Below are 19,046 nucleotides of genomic sequence, written 5' to 3'. Positions count from 1 at the left end.
CAGTTATGTGCAATATTACTCTAAGGTGTTGGATGGCATCACAATAGTTGGACTTCTGTCATCAGCATAAGCCAGAACTTTGGGATATCATATGTGACTCAGAGACACATTGGACAGAAATGGGAAAAGTGATAGTTAAAGATATGTTTTTAATTTTCTAAGAATTCATCTCAAGCCCTAGTATATACAGTTGACAAAATATTGCTGAAGACTTTTTTTAGTATTTTGTAAAAAGATGATACCTACACTTTAAAGTTCTGTACTATTCTCATGTTTTTGACTGCTGCAAGTTTTCACTCATAGAATACTTTCTCTAATGTAGTAGAAAGAACAGATTTCAATAGATTTAGTAACCATTCAACAGAAATTTTTCTCAGAAAAGATGTCAAACAACATGAAGAGGGGGGTATGGTGCCGCCAGCAGGTCAATCTGTACCTGTGAGGCGAGTGCATCAGCAGCCTGAGGGCACCGTCAGACTTTCAGATACCCCAAAATTGCTGCTGTGCCTTTGGCCAGACCCTAAAAACTTTGGGCAGAGTTTACCAAGAAAGTAAATGGCCAAAAGTTAGGTATGTGGGAGACACACACACAACCACCTCAGGCTCAGCTATATAATTGGAGGCATGGCCTCTCTGGTTCCTGGTCGAACTGCTTAACAGCCATGATCCCAGAGACTCAGAAACGAATCTCAGAACCCAAAGGCTTTTGGCAGAAATGCGTCCTGTTCCTGCAGTAAGTTACTGGCGCTGGGCCACTCCAGGTGGGAATAGGTTTTCTGCCTTGGCCCGTTTCCTCCTGGCGGCCCGGTGACTGCCATCCTCCAGAGGTCACTGGACAGGCAGATTTGGGCCTACAATGACGAGACACATGGGGCCTCACCAGATGGGGGTGGAACCGGCCCTTTCCTCCCCATCCCAACGAGACACCGAGTCACCACCTACAAACGGCCTCTCTGGCTCCAGATCAAGCTGTTAATGGCCATGATCCCAGAGACTCAGAAACAGATCTCGAAACCCAGCGACTTTTGGCAGAAATGCATCTGGACCGCATACAAGGTGGCTACCGCCTCAGAGCTTATTGGAAAGCCAGGTATGAGCCGGCAATGACGGGGCAACTGCAGTCTCATGGGAAGGGGGGCAGTGCCGGCTCGTCCTTCACGCCCTAACGAGGTCACGAGTTGCCCTCCACGAGTGGCTCTCTGGCACGGCCATGGCTCCAGAGGCAAAGGACTTAATCCAGAGCCCGGCAGCTTGCAGCAGAAAAGTGAATGGACCATGCATTACTACAGTGCCATGCCTCCCCAGGAGGGAAAGGGTGTTGCTCCCTTCCGCCTCCCCCCCCCCGCCCCCTGCCAGCAAGTGGCTGCCGCCTCAGAGCCTATAGGAAAGCCAGGTATGAGCTGGCAGTGATGGGGCAACTGCAGTCTCATGGGAAGGGGTACGGTACCGGCTCATCCTTCACGCTCTACCGAGGTCACAAGTTGCCCCCCACAAGGGGCTCTCCGACACAGCCATAATACCAGACACACAGAATCCAATCTCGTAATTATCTGGCTCTTTGCAGAAATCCAGAATTGTGGCCACGTGACATTATATGATTCTCATAACCAGCTATATAAAACAAGTATTTCACAATGCCTTTTCAACAATTCTGATTGTTGGGGGAAAATTCTAAATAATAATGGTGCATTTTTCATCGAAATAATGAATGCAATCAATGTAGAGAAGAATTAAGTAGAAATCATCTGCCTCCACAGGCATTGGGAGGGGTGGGAAGTGGTTATATTGGGGTTCTTGATGGTGAAAAATGAGTACTGGTGAAGGGAAAGGTGTTTGATCATTGTATGACCGAGACAAACCTGAAAGCTTAGTAACTTTTCCCACAGTGATTCAATAAATAAATATAAGAAGAAAATAAATAAATAAATAAATAAAATTATGGAAAAAAAAATAAGGTGGCGTTCATGCCCAATTCAGTCAGCTAGTCAGTGGCTGAATAAATAGCAGTACTCCTACATAAAAAAATAAAGAGACATTTAAAAACTTTGTTTTAGAATTTTATATTTATGGAAATTACTCCCTAAATTAGTAAAAATATATACAATGTAGGGATTAAAGATACTTAAAGTTTAACGATGCATTTTTGCTCCAATAAAGCAAAAAATGTGGCATCACTGGACTCTGTGCCAGGGGCTGTTTCCACTCGGGGCACCCCAGAGGGTGGTAGGTGAGAGCCCTCCCTGCCCCAAGGGATCCAGCCCTGACAGCCGACCTCCACAACCCAACTGCCATCACGCTTCAGGCTGCTTCCACGCTTCATATACGAGTGAACATATTCCTGAACCGAGCAACACATCATAAGACACTCCCTACACATTTTTCATAATTACCACACCATACTTGATGGGGTTTAGACAGTAGGCAACAAATCATAGAGGGAAACATATATATATATATATGCATTTATACATATTTTTGGACGTATATATCAAAGCTCACATCACCCAAACTTTAACAACATGTGATATCCTATAGAATGTCTTAATGGCTCCTACCAAAATAGAACAATCTTCACACTATATGAACACTTTCTATAAGCATGTTCAGCAGTTCTCCATAACAGACAATACAAAATACATTCTTTCATTTGTGTTTTGGGACAGGGATTGGGGCTTGGGATGGAAACATCCCGAATTTGTTGGTGGGAAGGTGTAATGGTGATAGGATTGGTGTTTGAATATTAAATGTAATCAAATATTGTGAAGTAACATAAAATAAAAGAATTTTTTAAAAATATGCATCATGTTTTTATCATCATCATCATAGTTATTCATGCTTCAGGACCTTTCTGTTAATGTAACAACCTTGGTAGTTTTTATTGACAATTTTAAAGGTACTTTGATGTTTTCTTTTGTATATTTTTCTTCAAATCACATGAAAAATGTCTTTAGTATACATATGACATAAAATGTCACTTGAAAAGTGGAAATTATCTTTGGATTTATTACACTATATTTCTAATAGCTCTTAATTTCATAAACTTTTTCTAGGATAGCATATAAATCTAATGATTATTACATCTTTCTGATAGTCAAAACCTGTTATTTTCCTTTATATCCTTTAATTTTTCTGCCTTAAAAATACACTTTTTAATTAATCTACTTTTATTAATTTAAGAAAATTGGGGCCACACCCAACTGCTGAAGTGTGGCTCTTGTATTCAGGGTGGTACTTGGGGTAACCTGCCTACCTCTGCAGCTGTAGGGATTGAACAAGTGTCAGATGTGGATGAGGTGAGTACCTTAACCTCTGTACTTCCTCCAGCTCTCAATTTCTTAATAAACCTATATAATATATGCATAATTATTTTTAAAATGGTAATATCACAGAGCCAGTGAAATTTCCTGAGATAATAAAACATTAGCACTTTAATATATAGCCCTTCAAATATTTTTATGTACATGGATATAATGCTTTGTGTTTTTAATCACAAATAGAATAATATATATAATTGATTTTGTGAGTTATTTCTATTTACATAGCAATATATTATAGTTATTCTTTTAAAATCATATATAATATTTAAAATGTACTACTACTTACAATGTATGAGACACTGCTTTAATTACTTTTTAAAAAATTTAACTTGATCTTTACAAAAACTTCATATCACAGTTAAAGAAGCTTGTGAACAGAACTCAAGTAACTTGCCCAACATAATATGTTTAGTAAACAGTAAAGTTGAATTTGAAGTTGATGGTATTAGAGTAGAATTCATGAATAGAAGTAATGGATAGAGGTCATTCTATTTCAAACCAGAAATAGATAGTAGAATTAATTTTGCATTAGAAAATGTCATTAATGTATATCTATATATTTGAGTGGATTTTTTTCTTTATAATTTTTGTTTGTTTTTGTTTTGGGCCCACACCTAGCAGTACTTAGGACTTATTTCTAGGTCCATGCTCAGGGATCAGTCCTGGTGGGGCCCAGGGACGATATGTGGTGCTAGAGATCAAACCCTGGTTAACTGCATGCAAGGCAAGCACCCTACCTGCTCTATGTTTGCTTTGGCCCCTATAATTTTCTTTATAATTTGAGGTTATCTTTCTTGTAATCAGAAAAATGCAATAAACTCATTTTTACTTTGAATAAAATTACTAGGAAATATTCTATTAAAATTGGTACCACATTTACTAGTGCTTCAAACATATATATGTATATATATTTATATATAGTATATATGTGGTAAGCATCAGAAATACATATGTACATGTATAGATATTGATGATAGCAAACATCAGAAATATATATATATATATATTCAGGGTGTTAGAGAGGGTACAGAGGGTAAGGCATATGTTTTGTTTTGTAACTGATCCCAGTTTGATCCTGGGAATGCAGGCCTGGAGGACCCCAGATACTGTTAAATGTGGCCCTGGAGCCTCCTAGCATCACCAGGTGCAGCTTTAGTGGTTTTAAGCACCACTGGAGTGATCCCGGGTCCCTGGCTATGCAGGACCTGAGCAACATAGCATCCTGGGACCCTCACACTGGATTACCAGCTTGAGTTTGGTGAGAATTGCTGGGAGGACACATGCTATCTTGATCACTGCTTGGGAGACCAAACTAACAAGCAACTTAATAAAGCCCAAACGTATTCAATAAACAATCTACTAACAATAGCTCAGATATAATGAGTTCCTAAATACTCAGACTGTACTAGACACATGTTTTCAATGCAGTTTCCCATTTAATCCTCATAATTGTCTCTTACTATCTTTAAGGCTTCAGGTTGAAGAACCTGAGGTTTAGATTGGTTAACATATTTTACAGCAGTTATTTTGTCAATGAGTTGCAATAATTTGAACCAAAGCGACGCCATAGGCCATGTCCTTTGTTTCTGCCCTTGATTGCCTGTAGATTTTGAAAAAACTGTAGCATCTATACTAGGGTATAACTAATACATCTCATGATCAAATAAAATCTTTAGTAAAATATTAGAAGCCTAATGCACTGCATGTATATTTGTAGATATATGTGAAGATGCTTATTATATTAAGTCTATAGTAGGATTTGAGGCTTGTAGATATCTTTATATAAAGAAAATTGTTCCAAAGCAACCAGTGTTGGCGTGGATGTGGTGAGAAAGGGACCCTCCTTCATAGCTGGTGGGAATGCTGAATGCTCCAGCCCTTTTGGAAAACAGTATTTATTCTCAAAAAATTAGAAATTGAGCTCCCATTTGACCTAGCAATACCACTCCTGGGAATATATCCCAGAGGGGCAAAAAAATTTAGTCGAAGTGACATCTGCACTTGTTTGTTCATTGTGGCACTGTTTACAATGGCTAGAATCTGGAAAAAACCCGAGTGCCTGAGAAGAGGTGACTGATTAAAGGAACTTTGGTACATCTACACAATGGAGTACTATGTAGCTGTTAGAAAAGATGAAGTCATGAAATTTACATACAAGTGGTACTACATGGAAAGTATCATGCTAAGCGAAATGAGTCAGAAAGAGAGGGACAGACATAGAAAGATTGCATTCATCTGGGTAACATAAAGTAGCAAAATAGGAAACTAACACCCAAGAATAGCCGAAATATGTACCAGGAGGTTTACTCCATGGCTTGGAGACCAACCACACATGCTAGGGGCAAAGGCAGCTCAGATAGAGAAGGGAGCACCAAATAAAGGGTGTTGGGAGGATCCTCCTAGGATGGGAGATACGTGCTGAAAGTAGACTATAGACCGAACACGATTGCCACTCAATGCCTCTTTTGCAAACCACAGCACCCAAAAGGAGAGAGAGAACAAAAGGGAATGCCCTGCCACAGAGGCAGGGTGGGATGGGGGGAGGGAGACGGGGGGCGGGAGGGATACTGGAATCAGTGATGGTGGAGAATGGGCACTGGTGGAGGGTTGGGTACTCGATCATTGTATAACTGAAACCCAAGCACAAAAATTTGTATGTCTAAAACTATACCTTATGGTATTTCACTGATAAAAATTTTTAAAAAAGAAAATTGTTCCATACATTATACAGTAATTATTGAGAAATTATAAGTTTCAAATAAGTCAGAATTTGAGTTTGAATAACATCAACCTAAATTATGCATGGTGACCTCTGATTATTGAGTAGGCCAAAGTTATAAAGGTTCCAAATGCTGCAGTTTCTATGCACGGCCTTCAGGGTAGGGTATATCAAGTCTGAATTTTATCTGGAAGGCTTACACCTAAAACCATTGTCGTTCATTAATCCTTTAAGTAAATTCATTTTTATTTCATGACTAATCCAATAATCTGGCTGAGCCTAGCACAGCTACATTTTGTTATGGTTGAAGCCTATCATATCAAACTTTTATGGTTGAAGCCTAAGGCAGTGGCTTAAAGATGGAGAGAACTGGAGGGGATTATAGCACTGTAGCACTGGAGAGATGATTACAGGGAGATACAGAGGACAGATCTGCCTTGCTTAGCTATTTCACAGTAGCCGGCTCTATAGGGAAGAGGTCAGGTTAAGCGTGTGTTTTTTGTATAATCTCAACAAATGGTAAAACAAATATCAGTAGATGAGAGTCACCTCTTGATGGATTTAATAGTGGTTTCTACATAATTTTATAAAATAAGTTTGTAAAAATTCTATAAAATTTATATTAGTACCATTGCCAAGCCTTACTTTTCAATAATATTCATGTCTAGTATTGATTTATATACTCAAAATAACATCAAAGGTAAAAGAAAATTGTGAGAAGAGAGATTTCCCTGCTTTTATATTTGGGTATGATCTGTGTGTATTTCCAAAGACAGAATAAAAAGTACATGATGCCTTGAAAAAATATACATGTACATACACAAAAATATACTTTTAGCAGGTGGAGAAAGAACTTTATTAGCAATAAGTCAATAGGTTAAAAGAAGATAACATCACTCCCCAAAGTACCATTTTGCTTGCATGATCATAAATGTATATTTAATAGCACCTTGTCAGTTTTAAGGAGTATCTTAAAATACATGGCACACATAAGTTTTACTTGTTTCCTCATGAATTAAGGAAACTTTATCAAAATAGACTCAATTCTGGCTTTCCTCAGAATGTTAGCTTGCACAGGGTATGACAGTTGGTTAGAATTTTGTCTACCTTATGGCATCTATTCATTTTAACTCCGTTTTTAAAGCATAAATTTAAATTATTGATCAAGATTAGCAGTGCTAAATGTCCAGGTTCACTCCTGAGGTGTTTGACCTGGAAGTGCTGGGTGATTTAGAGGATCAAACTTGAAGTTTGAGATAATATGCTCTACCTTTTGAGCTATTGCTCCAACCCTAAGCTAGTCTATTTTATTAATTTAATGTTTAGCCAATTTTATTTTTGCATTTTTTGGTTACAACTGGAGATAGTGCTTACTCCTGCTCAGTGCTCAAGGTTCTCTTTTAGTGATGCTCTGGGGACCAGATGTGATGCCAGGGATAAAATAGAATTTGACACACGCAAGGTAAGTGCTCAACCCCTAAACTATCTCTTTGACCCTAGGCTGTTAAACTAAATTAGTTATTTTTATTATATGATTCCTTTGATTTTTAGACCACACCCAGAAGTGCTCAGGGCTTAATTCTGGCTCTGTCCTCAATAACTACAACTGGCAGTTCTCAGAGAACTTATGTGATGCTTGCATTAAACCCAGGTCACCTATGAGTAAGGTAAGTGCTTTACCTGCTTTACTTACTCTCTGGTTTACTAGACATTTTTTTTAGGCATCATGGTTTACAGTACTGTTAATGATAGGATTTTTCCTGTGTACCCTCCTTCAGAATGTCCACTTCCCCCCACTATTATTTCAGCGTCTCCCCAGTTCCCTGGACTATTTTTTTTTTTATGTAGGAGTACTGCTATTCAGCCACTGAGTAACTGATTGAATTGGGCATGAACTCCACCTTATTTTTTTTCATCACAATCACAAATCACAAATCATCCTGTTAATCGTCGATTTCCTCGAGCAGGCCCCAGTAACGTCTCCTTCATCCTATCCCTGAGATTATATTCAAGGCTCTTTAGGAGAATGAGACCCATCATTGTTACTGGTATTTGGCATATTGGGTACGCCACGGGGAGTTTGCCAGACTGTGCCGTGTGGGCAGGCTACATTCGGTAGCCTGCCAGTTTGTCCAAAGTAGGAATGAGATAATAAGATGTCATAATAGGATGTTGCGCGGCCGCATTCGCCAGGAGCTGTTTTTTTTCATAATTTTGTTTATTTTTTTCTTCTTATATTTATTTATTGATCACTGTGGGAAAAGTACAAAACTTTTAGGTTTAAGTCTCGGTCATACAATGATCAAACACCTTTCCCTTCACCGGTACTCATTTTTCACCACCAAGAACCCCAATATACCCTCCCTCCCACCCCTCCCAATGTCTGTGAGGCAGATGATTTCTTTAACTCTTCTCTACATTGATTACATTCATTATTTAGACAAAAGTTTTGCACCATTATTGTTTAGAAATCCCCCACCCCCCAATCAGAATTGCTGAAAAGACATTGTGAAATGCTTTGTTTCTATAGCTGGTTATAAGAATCGTATAATGTTGCATGGCCACTATCTCAGCTGCGCGATTTTGGATTTTTGCCAAGAGCCAGATAATTACGAGATTGGTTTCTGTGCGTCTGGTGTTATGGCTGTCCTGGAGACCCACTTGTGGGGGGCAACTTGTGACCTTGGTAGGGTGTGAAGGACGAGCTGGTATCGCCCCCTTCCCATGAAACTGAAGTTGCCCCATCACCGCTGGCTCATACCTGGCTTTCCTCTGAGGCAGCGGCCACATTGCTGCTGGGAGTGGGGGGGAAGGTGGAAGGGAGCAACACCCTTTTCCTCCCGGGGAGGCATGGCGCTGTAGTTTAATGCATGGTTCATTCACTTTTCTGCTGCAAGCTGCCGGGCTCTGGATTAAGTCCTTTTGCCTCTGGAGCCATGGCCATGCTGGAGAGCCACTCATGGGGGGCAACTCGTGACCTTGGTAGGGCGTGAAGGATGAGCCAGTACCGTCCCCCTTCCAATGAGATTGCAGTTGCCCTGTCACTGCCGGCTCATACCTGGCTTTCCAATAAGCTCTGAGGCGGTGGCCACCTTGTATGTGGTCCAGATGCATTTCTGCCAAAAGCCGCTGGGTTTAGAGATTTGTTTCTGAGTCTCTGGGATCATGGCCATTAACAGCTTGATCTGGAGCCAGAGAGGTCATTTGTAGGTGGCAACCCAGGGTCTCGTTGGGATGGGGAGAAAAGGGCCAGTTCCACCCCCATCTGGTGAGGCCCCATGTGTCTTGTCACTGCAGGCCCAAACCTGACTGTCCAGTGGCCTCTGGAGGGTGACGGTCACCGGGCATAAAACCTATTCCCTCCTGGAGTGGCCCAGCGCCAGTAACTTACTGCAGGAACAGGACGCATTTCTGCCAAAAGCCTTTGGGTTCTGAGATTCGTTTCTGAGTCTCTGGGATCATGGCTGTTAAGCAGTTCGACCAGGAACCAGAGAGGCCATGCCTCCAATTACATAGCTGAGCTGGTGGTGGTTTGTGGGTATGTCTCCCACATACCTAATTTTTGGCCATTTACTTTCTTGGTAAACTTTGCCCCAAGTTTTTGGGGTCTGGCCAAAGGCACAGCAGCAATTTTGGGGTATCTGTAAGTCTGACAGTGCCATCAGGCTGCTGATGCACTCGCCTCATGGGTACAGATTGACCTGCTGGTGGCACCATACCCCCTTTCCTTGGCCTGTTTCCCTGTCTTCCCCTCCTCTCTGCTATGGTAAACTTCCTACTAAGACTGTTTCATCAATCACAGATCCATGGCCAACTTATATGTGAGTTATTTTTAGAGACAGTGTTACTAGTCAGTCAGGTCAGTTGTGAGTAAAGTCAGCAAATATCACAAAATATCTAGTATTATAATAAAAAATTTAAAAACATAGATGGTTTATATTAAGCATATTATAAATAGTTGCATATAGAAAAATAAAGGCATATATATAAAATTTTTATTCCTTTAAAATTCAGCCTAATATATGATCCCTTTAATTTATATTTAAAATATTTACTATAATGGATGCTCGGTAAGTTTGTGAACCAGTGGTCTGCTTACAGATTCTTTTTTTATTATTTGTTTATATAATTATTAATTTTTATTTTAGGGTCTCGAAGGGCTGGAGTGATAGCACAGCGGGTAGGGCGTTTGCCTTGCACGCAGCCAACATGGCCGACTTGAGTTTGATTCCTCTGCCCCTCTCGGAGAGCCCAGCAAGCTACTGAAAGTATCTCGCCCGCACGGCAGGTCCTGGCAAGCTACCTGTGATGTATTTGATATGCCAAACACAGTAACAAGTCTCACGATGGAGACGTTACTGGGCCTGCTCGAGAAAATCGATGAACAGCGGGAGGACCGTGACCGTGATTTTGGGGTCTCACCCAGCAATGCTCAGGGGTTTCTCCTGGCTCTACATTCAGGAATCACTCCTGGTGGTGCCTGGGTGGATGATATGGGATGCCAGAAATCAAACCCGGGTCAGCCACATGCAAGGCAGATGCCCCACTCACTGTGCTATCACTCCAGCCCCTGCTTAAAGATTCTTGTTTCTTGCTCCTTTGTTGAGGATTGCACATGACTTTTTCAAATGAAAGTATTCAATAGAAGATTATATTGAAAGACTAAGATTCTTAACTTCCTCACTTGTGTAGTGGAATGCCAGCCCTGTCTTTTTGTTTGATTTTTGTAATATTCACATTTTTTAGTATAAAAATTACCCTCGTACCAAACTTTTAATGTTTTTTAACAGTGTTACAAATTTTTGTTTATTTTTATGAAATTAACAAATTTTACCGTATTGATAGTTATATACGCATTGTTATAAGCAGGTATGTAGAACTTTTTCTTTTGTATAGCTAAAATTCTTGCCTATCAACAGCCAGTTCTCCCTTTTCCCTTCCTATAACCTTATGCAGGCATTTTATTTTATTTAATTTCCTGCTGTTTTTAATTTTATTATTTTACTGCAAAAAGTAGAATCAGGTAGTCTTTGTCCTTCTGTGACTAGTTTAATTTAGCAAAATGTCCTCCAATTTCATCCATGTTGTTGCATATAACAAGATTTCCAATTTTGAGCCTGAATAATATTCCACCTATGAATGTACCGTCATTTCTTAATCCACTCATCTGCTGATGGGCAATTAGGTTTGTCTGCCTTTAGACAATTGTGAATAATGAAACATTGAATATAGGGAATATCTCTTTGAGATCCTACTTTTAATTCTATTGATAAATACCTACAAATGAGATTGGTGTCTGATATGATGATTTAGAGATGTCATGATAAATTGTTTGCTTTAAAAATACTAAACAAAATGACAAGGTTTCCCTTCCGTCTTGATGTATTGTCGTGATGCTGTTGGTTACAAATTGCAGTAGGCACTCAGTTGGGCCTTTATTACTTGTATTGATTGCAGAAACATTTCTTCAACCAGAACCAATATTGTGTTATGTCTACCCTTGTAATTCTTTCAGATAACCTCAAGAGATAACTGAGCAGTAGCCATAAAGGAACTCTAGGGGGAAAAATTAATAAAGAATTTGTTACTTTTAAGTCTTAGAAGGAATGTGACGCATTTAAGAGTATGAGTAGAGAGAATAGAGGAAAACTCAGATCTCAGGTTTTGCCATAATTAGAATTAAGAGTGATTTATCTGTATTTCTCAGGTTTGCCTGTAATGGTGAATTAAAAATATAGCAGCAGAAATGAACACACTGAAAGGAAAAGTGAGCATGATCAAGTGGTCAGTTATGCCTTTCTATTTTTAACTTGCTCCTTGAGAGTTGAATCTTAATTTTAATTTATTTTGTGTGTTTTTTTAATTTAATGAAGTAATGTAACTTTATTTATTTATTTGTTTTTGTTAAATTAATTTATTGAATCACCATGAAAAAAGTTACAAAGCTTTCAGGTTTAAGTCTCGGTCATACAATGATCAAACACCCTTCCCTTCACCAGTAATTATTTTTCACTACAAAGAACCCCAATATACCCCCCTCCCACCCCTCCCGATGCCTGTGAGGCAGATGATTTCTACTTAACTCTCTTTCTACTTTTATTACATTTGTTATTTCGACAAAAGATGCACCATTATTGTTTGGAATTTCCCCCCAACAATCAGAACTGCTGAAAAGACATTGTGAAATAATTTGTTTTCTGTTGCTGGTTATGAAGAGCATATGATGACACAATTTTGGATTTCTGATATTTTACTAGTTAAGTCTGGAGGGATTTCTGCCAAGAGCCAGATAATTACAAGATTGGTTTCTGTGTGTCTGTTGTTTGGTGCCATGGCTGTGCTGGAGAGCTGCTCGTGGGGGGCAACTCATGCCTCGCTCCAGCGTGAAGGACAAACTGGTTCCGCCCCCCCCACCCCAATCCCATGAGGCTGCAGTTGCCCCGTCGCTGCCAGCTCATACCTGGCTTTCCAATAAGCTCTGAGGCAGCAGCCACCATGCTGCCGGGAGGGGGAGGGGGAGAAGGCGGAAGAGACAGATGCCCTTTTCCTCTTGGGTGGAGGGGGGCATGGTGCCGAAGTTTAGCTCACAGTTCATCCACATTTCTGCCACAAGCTGCCAGGCTCTGGATTAGGTCCATGTGCCTCTGGTGCCATGGCTGTGCCGGAGAGCCACTCGTGGGGGGCAACTCATGGTATCAGTCGGGTGTGAAGAATGAGCCGGTTTCGCCCTCCATCCCATGAGGCTGCATTTGCCCCCTCACCACTGGCTCATACCTGTCTTTCCAATAAGCTCTGAGGCGGCAGCCACGGTGCTGCCGGGTGGGGAGTGGGGTGGGGTGAAGCAATATCATTTTAAAGGAGTCTGGATTGTTATGTATATTTTAGGGGCATAATATTACCACCACCAAAGTGCCAATATCCCTCCTTCACAGTCCATATGAAACTAGGATCATTACGGTAAGTGATTGTTGTAATTACATAATTTCAAAATATACAAATATGTAATTTTAAATTTGTCTGTATTAATACATTCCCCACTGTTTTAAATTCATTTTTATTGCAATTTATGTAACCTGATTATAATAGTGTTAATTGACATGTTTTTCAGGGCTAGGGGCCATACCCAGCGGTATTCAGGGTTTAGTCCTGGCTTTGTGCTCAGGGATCATTGCTGTTGGTGCTCAGGGGACAGTATGAGGTGCTGGGGATTGAACTCACGTTGGCTGCATGAGAGGCAAATGCGCTACCCACTTTGCTATTGCTCTGGCCCCTATCGTGGTTTAAATGAACTAAGTTAGTGCACCTTCACCACAATCAAAATGTCTAGAACTTCTACTCTGCTTTTAAGTCATGTGTAGTTCACCTCTTCGTTCCTTCCCTTCCCTATTCTTCCCGTTATTCGATAATCTCAAATTTGCAATCAAAGACAAAGAGTTTGTAATCATTTGATACAGTTTGTTCCCTTATTTGTTTATTACAGATGAGTGAGATCATCTGGTATATTTTCTTCTTCTAATTTATTTTTACTTACCCATTTGCATCTAAGATATTGCAAACAGCAAATTTTCATTCTTTAAAAATTGTAACTGAATAGTATTCCATTGTGCATACAGGTCACGTTGTGCATACAGGTCACAATTTCTTTCCTTCTTTTTTTTTTTTAAATGTAGGAGTACTGCTATTTATTCAGCCATTGATTAAGCTGATTGAATTGGGCATGAACTCCACATTACTTTTTTAAATTTTATTTTATTGAATCATTGTGAGATAGTTACAAAGCTTTCATGTTCGAGATTCAGCTGTACAATGATCAGACACCCATTTCTCCACCAGTGGACACTTTTCACCACCAATATCCCCAGTATATCCCCTCCCCACCTCAGTCCCAGTCCTTACCCTGCCTTTATGGTAGGCAATTTCCCCAATACTCTCTCTCAACTTTTGGGCATTTATGTTTTGTTCAAATTTTCAAACCACCATTAAAACCTACCCACCAAGAGCAGATGCTAGATTATTTATTGTTCATTGCTCATTTTGAATATCATGGCCACATACTTCTAAAATCCTAAATTGTAAATGGTTGGGTCTAGAGACATTTCTGTAGGACACTAATCCATCTTGGGATTCAATTGGGTTTCTCTCGACCTGGGCTGTGGTGCACTAAGATGGCACCTGGAGGCACTTTGTGGGTGTGACAGCCAGGCCAATGAACAGGCAGGAAGCCAGGGAGGGACAGTTCAGTGCCTCTGCTGCCATCCGGCATGGAGATATAGTCCTGGAATCTGCATACCTGGGCTTTGCTTGTGGAAGCTCTTGGTCTCCGGGATTCCATTTGGAGTAGGTGGGGAGAGTGCATCTGCTCCATTTGGAGTGCCCCAGTGAAATTGCTCAGTATGGGGCCTGGAGAGATCTCTGGCTTTGTGGTGTCTTCCAGGACTCACTGCTGTGTCTCTGGCTTTTAATCTCTTTAGATATTTATTTATGGATCTCTGAAGCAAGGCCAGTAATAGAGTTTACAAGATGGCGCTGGAGTTGGTTCGTGGGGGAGACTGTCAGTGCTTCCATGTGTATTGGGAAGTGGGGGGAGGTAGCCCATCCCAACTCCATGAAAGCCTGGTGATTTCAATCACAAAATCTGCATATCCAAATTTTCAGCAGATTATATATTGGTTACTGGTATTTGGCATATTGGGTACGCCACTGGGAATTTACCAGACTCTGCCATGTGGGCAGGTTACATTCGGTAGCCTACCAGTTTGTCCAAAGTAGGAATGAGATAATAAGATGTCATAATAAGATGTCGTGAGGCCGCAAATGCGGCCTTGCACTTCTGGGAGCTGGGTTTTATAGTCTCTGAGTCTTGGCCGTTGATGGAATTACATGGCGCCAGGGGGCCAGTTGGTGGGTGTGACCCCCGCCTACCGGAATTCGGAGGATCTGGGTGGAGGATGCTCAGCCCTGATCCGAGTAGGCTCATTCTCCTAACTCTGAAAGAGCCTTGAATATGGCACTTTTTTAAAAAAATCTAAGGGTTAGGATGAAGGAGACATTACTGGGGCCTGCTCAAGGCAATTGACGAATAACAGGATGGTCATGATTGTGATCGTGTTATCTTGGTGAGATGTATCCTCAGACTATGAAGTCAGGCCGGGGGTATGGCTGTGATTTTGGATTCTGGAAGCTAGCGGCTGCGGGGGATTTGCTTGGGCTGGCACAGGCCAATCTTCCCCCCTCCAATTTACCCCAGTCTGTTCAGTTATGCACGGGTCCAAGATTAACTGTGGCTTTTGATCTCCTTTGAGATTTATCTATGGGTCTCTGAAATGAGGCCAATAAATGAGCATGTTTAGCTGAGCTGCAGGTGGTTTGTGGGCCTGGCTCCCATATACCTACCTTTTGGCCTTTTAATTTCTTGGTAAACTTGGTCCCTGTGTAAATCCTTATGTGGAACTGTGTTAACTCCTTTCCCGGGCAGCATAATCACCGTTTAGTTTGTGTGATGCTAGAAGTGCTTACACATTAAAGGATGTTTGTGGGCTCTCCGGGCAGCTCTCTCTTGCTGCCTGAGTTCAATGCTCTTGAACCACTTCCCCACCCCGACGGCCATTGCCTTGGGCAGACGAAAGAGGAACAAAGGCCAACCTGGTTGATAATCAGTTGCCCTTTATTCCAACTCTCATCTCTCCCAAACTCTCTCCACAACTCTCAAAACTCTCTCACCCATCTCACCCCCAACTCTCTCCAACTCTCTCCCAGCTCTCTCCAATCCTCTCTCTAACTCCACAACTCTTTCTTCAGTTCCCGCAGCCACTCTATGTTGCACTCTCCCCAATTCCGCAGCAACTCTTTCCAATCTCCCACAGCAGCCCTCTGTCTCTTCTCTCACCATGCCTACCCAACCACTCCTCCCCATGGGAAGTACAATCAACATGTTTTTAAAGTCTTCCCAACCACCTGCAGTCCATGAGGGCAAAACAGCACTGAAGGTGTGTTTCTCCTCACCTTAGACCAGTACTTTAGTTAACATCTTTAATTCTACTTCCTAATATTTACCATTCTGTATGGACACAGTAGTAGATACTTTTAGGCCTGTAGGGAGACTCTCTGGGGACATCTCGCCACAGACCCAGGCTACAGTGCTCAGGCCGGATTAATCATTCCTAACCCAAGCAGATTCCAAATCTAATTATTACTTTTGGGAACATGACAGAATTTGTCCATGATCATGTTCTTATAGTTAAGCATTATGGCACTTTTGCCAGGCCCATTTTGATGCCAGCGTAGCTCACCACTTGCCCTGGGTCCATCCAGTCTCCTGTTGGGACCCTGCTTTTGGGAATCTAGGAAGTAAGGGCAACTGAAGCTTAAGTCGTGAGAGCAGATATCCAGGAGGTAATAATACCTGGAGTCAATTAACTCCCAACTTTCAGACTTATCTTTTTAACTGTCTACCTGTGTTTATCACAATCACGATTACGATCATCCTGTTGTTCGTCGATTGCCTCGAGAAGGCCCCAGTAACGTCTCCTTCATCCTAGCCATGAGATTTTATAAAGTGCCATATTCAAGGCTCTTTCAGGGTTAGGAGAATGAGACTCATCACTGTTACTGGTATTTGGCATATTGGGTACGCCACGGGGAGTTTGCCAGACTCTGCAGTGTGGGCAGGTAACATTCAGAAAACTGCCAGGTTGTCCAAAAAAAGAATGAGGTAATAAGATGTAATAAGATGGCATTCACGGCTGCGCGATTCCAGGAGCTGGGTTTTATAGTCTCTGGGTCTTGGCCATTGATGGGATTACATGGCGCTGGGGGTCAGATGGTGGGTGTGACGTATGCCTACTGGAGGATCTGGGTGGAGGATGCTCAGCCCTGATCCGAGCAGGCTTGGAGATCTCATCCCCGGGACCCGCATGCCTTTGCTCCTCTGCCGGTACCTTCATGCATGTGGAGAGTGGTCTCAGCATGGTGGTGGTTGGTTCTGGAGGTCTTTGGCTGCCAGAGCTCTGTTCGGGGCAGGGAGGAAAACTCAACCCGCCCCCCTCCAAGGGGCCCCAGCGAGGACAGTCAGGCACAGGGGCAGGAGACTCTGCTCTGTTCTCTTCCAGGAGCTGGGTTTTATAGTCTCTGGGTCTTGGCCATTGATAGGATTACACAGCGCTGGGGGTCAGATGGTGAGTATGACCCCTGACTACTGGACAGTGGAGGATCTGGGTGGAGGATGCTCAGCCCCAATCCAAGCAGGCTTGGAGATCTCAGGCCCGGGACCCGCATGCCTTTGTTCCTCTGCCAGTACCTTCATGTGTGTGGAGAGTGGTCTCAGCATGGTGGTGGCTGGTTCTGGAGGTCTTCAGCTGCCGGAGCTCTGTTTGGGTAGATATCCAAGAGGTAATAATATCTGGAGTCAATTAACTCCCAACTTTCAGACTTATCTTTTTTACTGTCTTCCTGTGTTTATACAAAAAGTAATTGCTCTGAAGTAATTAACCATGCAAATAACAGTAAGGAGAAGAAAAAGACAATATGTATGAGTCAGCAGAGTCTGATCAGGAGATGCGTAAGTTTGGGGAGTAATCAACAAATCCAAGCTCCCTGCGGCCAGGGCGGAAGGGCAAACCAATGTTATCCTACAGTCCCAAGTTGTTGAAGTTCGGCCAAAGTAACAGAGAAAATTTTGGGGTATCAGGAAGCCTGAAGACACCATCAGGCTGCTGATGCGCTTACTCCACAGGTACAGGTTGACCTGTTGGTGGCACCATACCCCTGCAAGTCAGTTTCTTTATTCAGTTGTCTGGTGTTGGAAATTTAGGTAGTATTCATATCCTGGCTATTGGACTAAATGTTAAAATCTTTATTGGTTTGCATACATCTTAACTATGGATTTCTAAAAGGATAGGGTACTGGGAAGAGGTGGCATGGTTCTTTATCTGGTTTTATCTAGGGGCTCTGTCTTATTCCTGGTCTTATATTTACATAAGAGAGATGCCTTTGAAATGTATGTCTCCACAATTAAAACTTAATTTCAGACGCTTATTATAGTATCAGGTACTTAAGTTGCATATGTATTGCATAGTATTTTTAAAAGATATACTTGATTTTAATAAAAGTATTTAGTTTTGTATATATGTTAGAATTTTAGATGTTTTCCTTTGTATTTTTATAGAGACATCCTTTATATATTCAGTAGAAGTTGTAAGTGAATACTTATATACAAACCTAATTTTATCATCATATATATATATACATGACTACATGTGAATAACATCTTGCAATTATAATTATATTCATAAATATTCATATCAATTATTATATAGTAAAATAGCCTAAAGGTCAGTGTAATTGGTTTTTCCTCCATGATAAACAACCCTAGTCTGTAATAATTAGAGACTTGTATACATTTCTTCTATCTTTGTGAGCAGAACTGCCCAGTGGTACTTGCCTGGTTCCACTTACTACCCTTTAATTTAATTTTCAATTTTGGAAAACATTTCAATAATGAAAAATTACCAGAGAATACTATTAACAAAATAGTGTTAACCAAATAATGTCATTAGCCCTAACATTATATATACTGTTATCTGACCTTTAATTATTTTACAAATACATCAATTTTTTTTTTGTTGTTTTTTGGGTCGCACCCGGTGATGCACAGGGGTTACTCCTGGCTCTGCATTCAGGAATTACTACTGACGGTGTTCAGGGGACCATATGGGATGCTGGGGATGGAACCCGGGTCAGCCGCATGCAAGGCAAATGCCCTACCCACTGTGCTATCGCTCCAGCCCCCAAATACATCAGTTTTTAATAGTTTGTCCTTTGAAAGAAACAAAGACCTTTGTTCTTTTAAGTTTCTGTTTTAGATGTCAAGATATCAGGTAATTTTAAATTCAGAAGTATTCAAAAATAAAAGTTTAAACTACACCTTTCATTTGACTAAGTCCCTCTATAAGTCTATAAGTGCAGTGTGCAAGCTGAGGATTCATGCATTAAAATGGAAAAGAGTAATGAAA

The sequence above is a fragment of the Sorex fumeus genome, unplaced genomic scaffold, assembly GCF_029834395.1.
Source record: "Sorex fumeus unplaced genomic scaffold, SorFum_2.1 ptg000047l, whole genome shotgun sequence".
Taxonomy (NCBI): Eukaryota; Metazoa; Chordata; class Mammalia; order Eulipotyphla; family Soricidae; genus Sorex; species Sorex fumeus.
The sequence above is the reverse complement of the archived record's forward strand: the minus strand, read 5'-3'. Positions refer to the sequence as shown.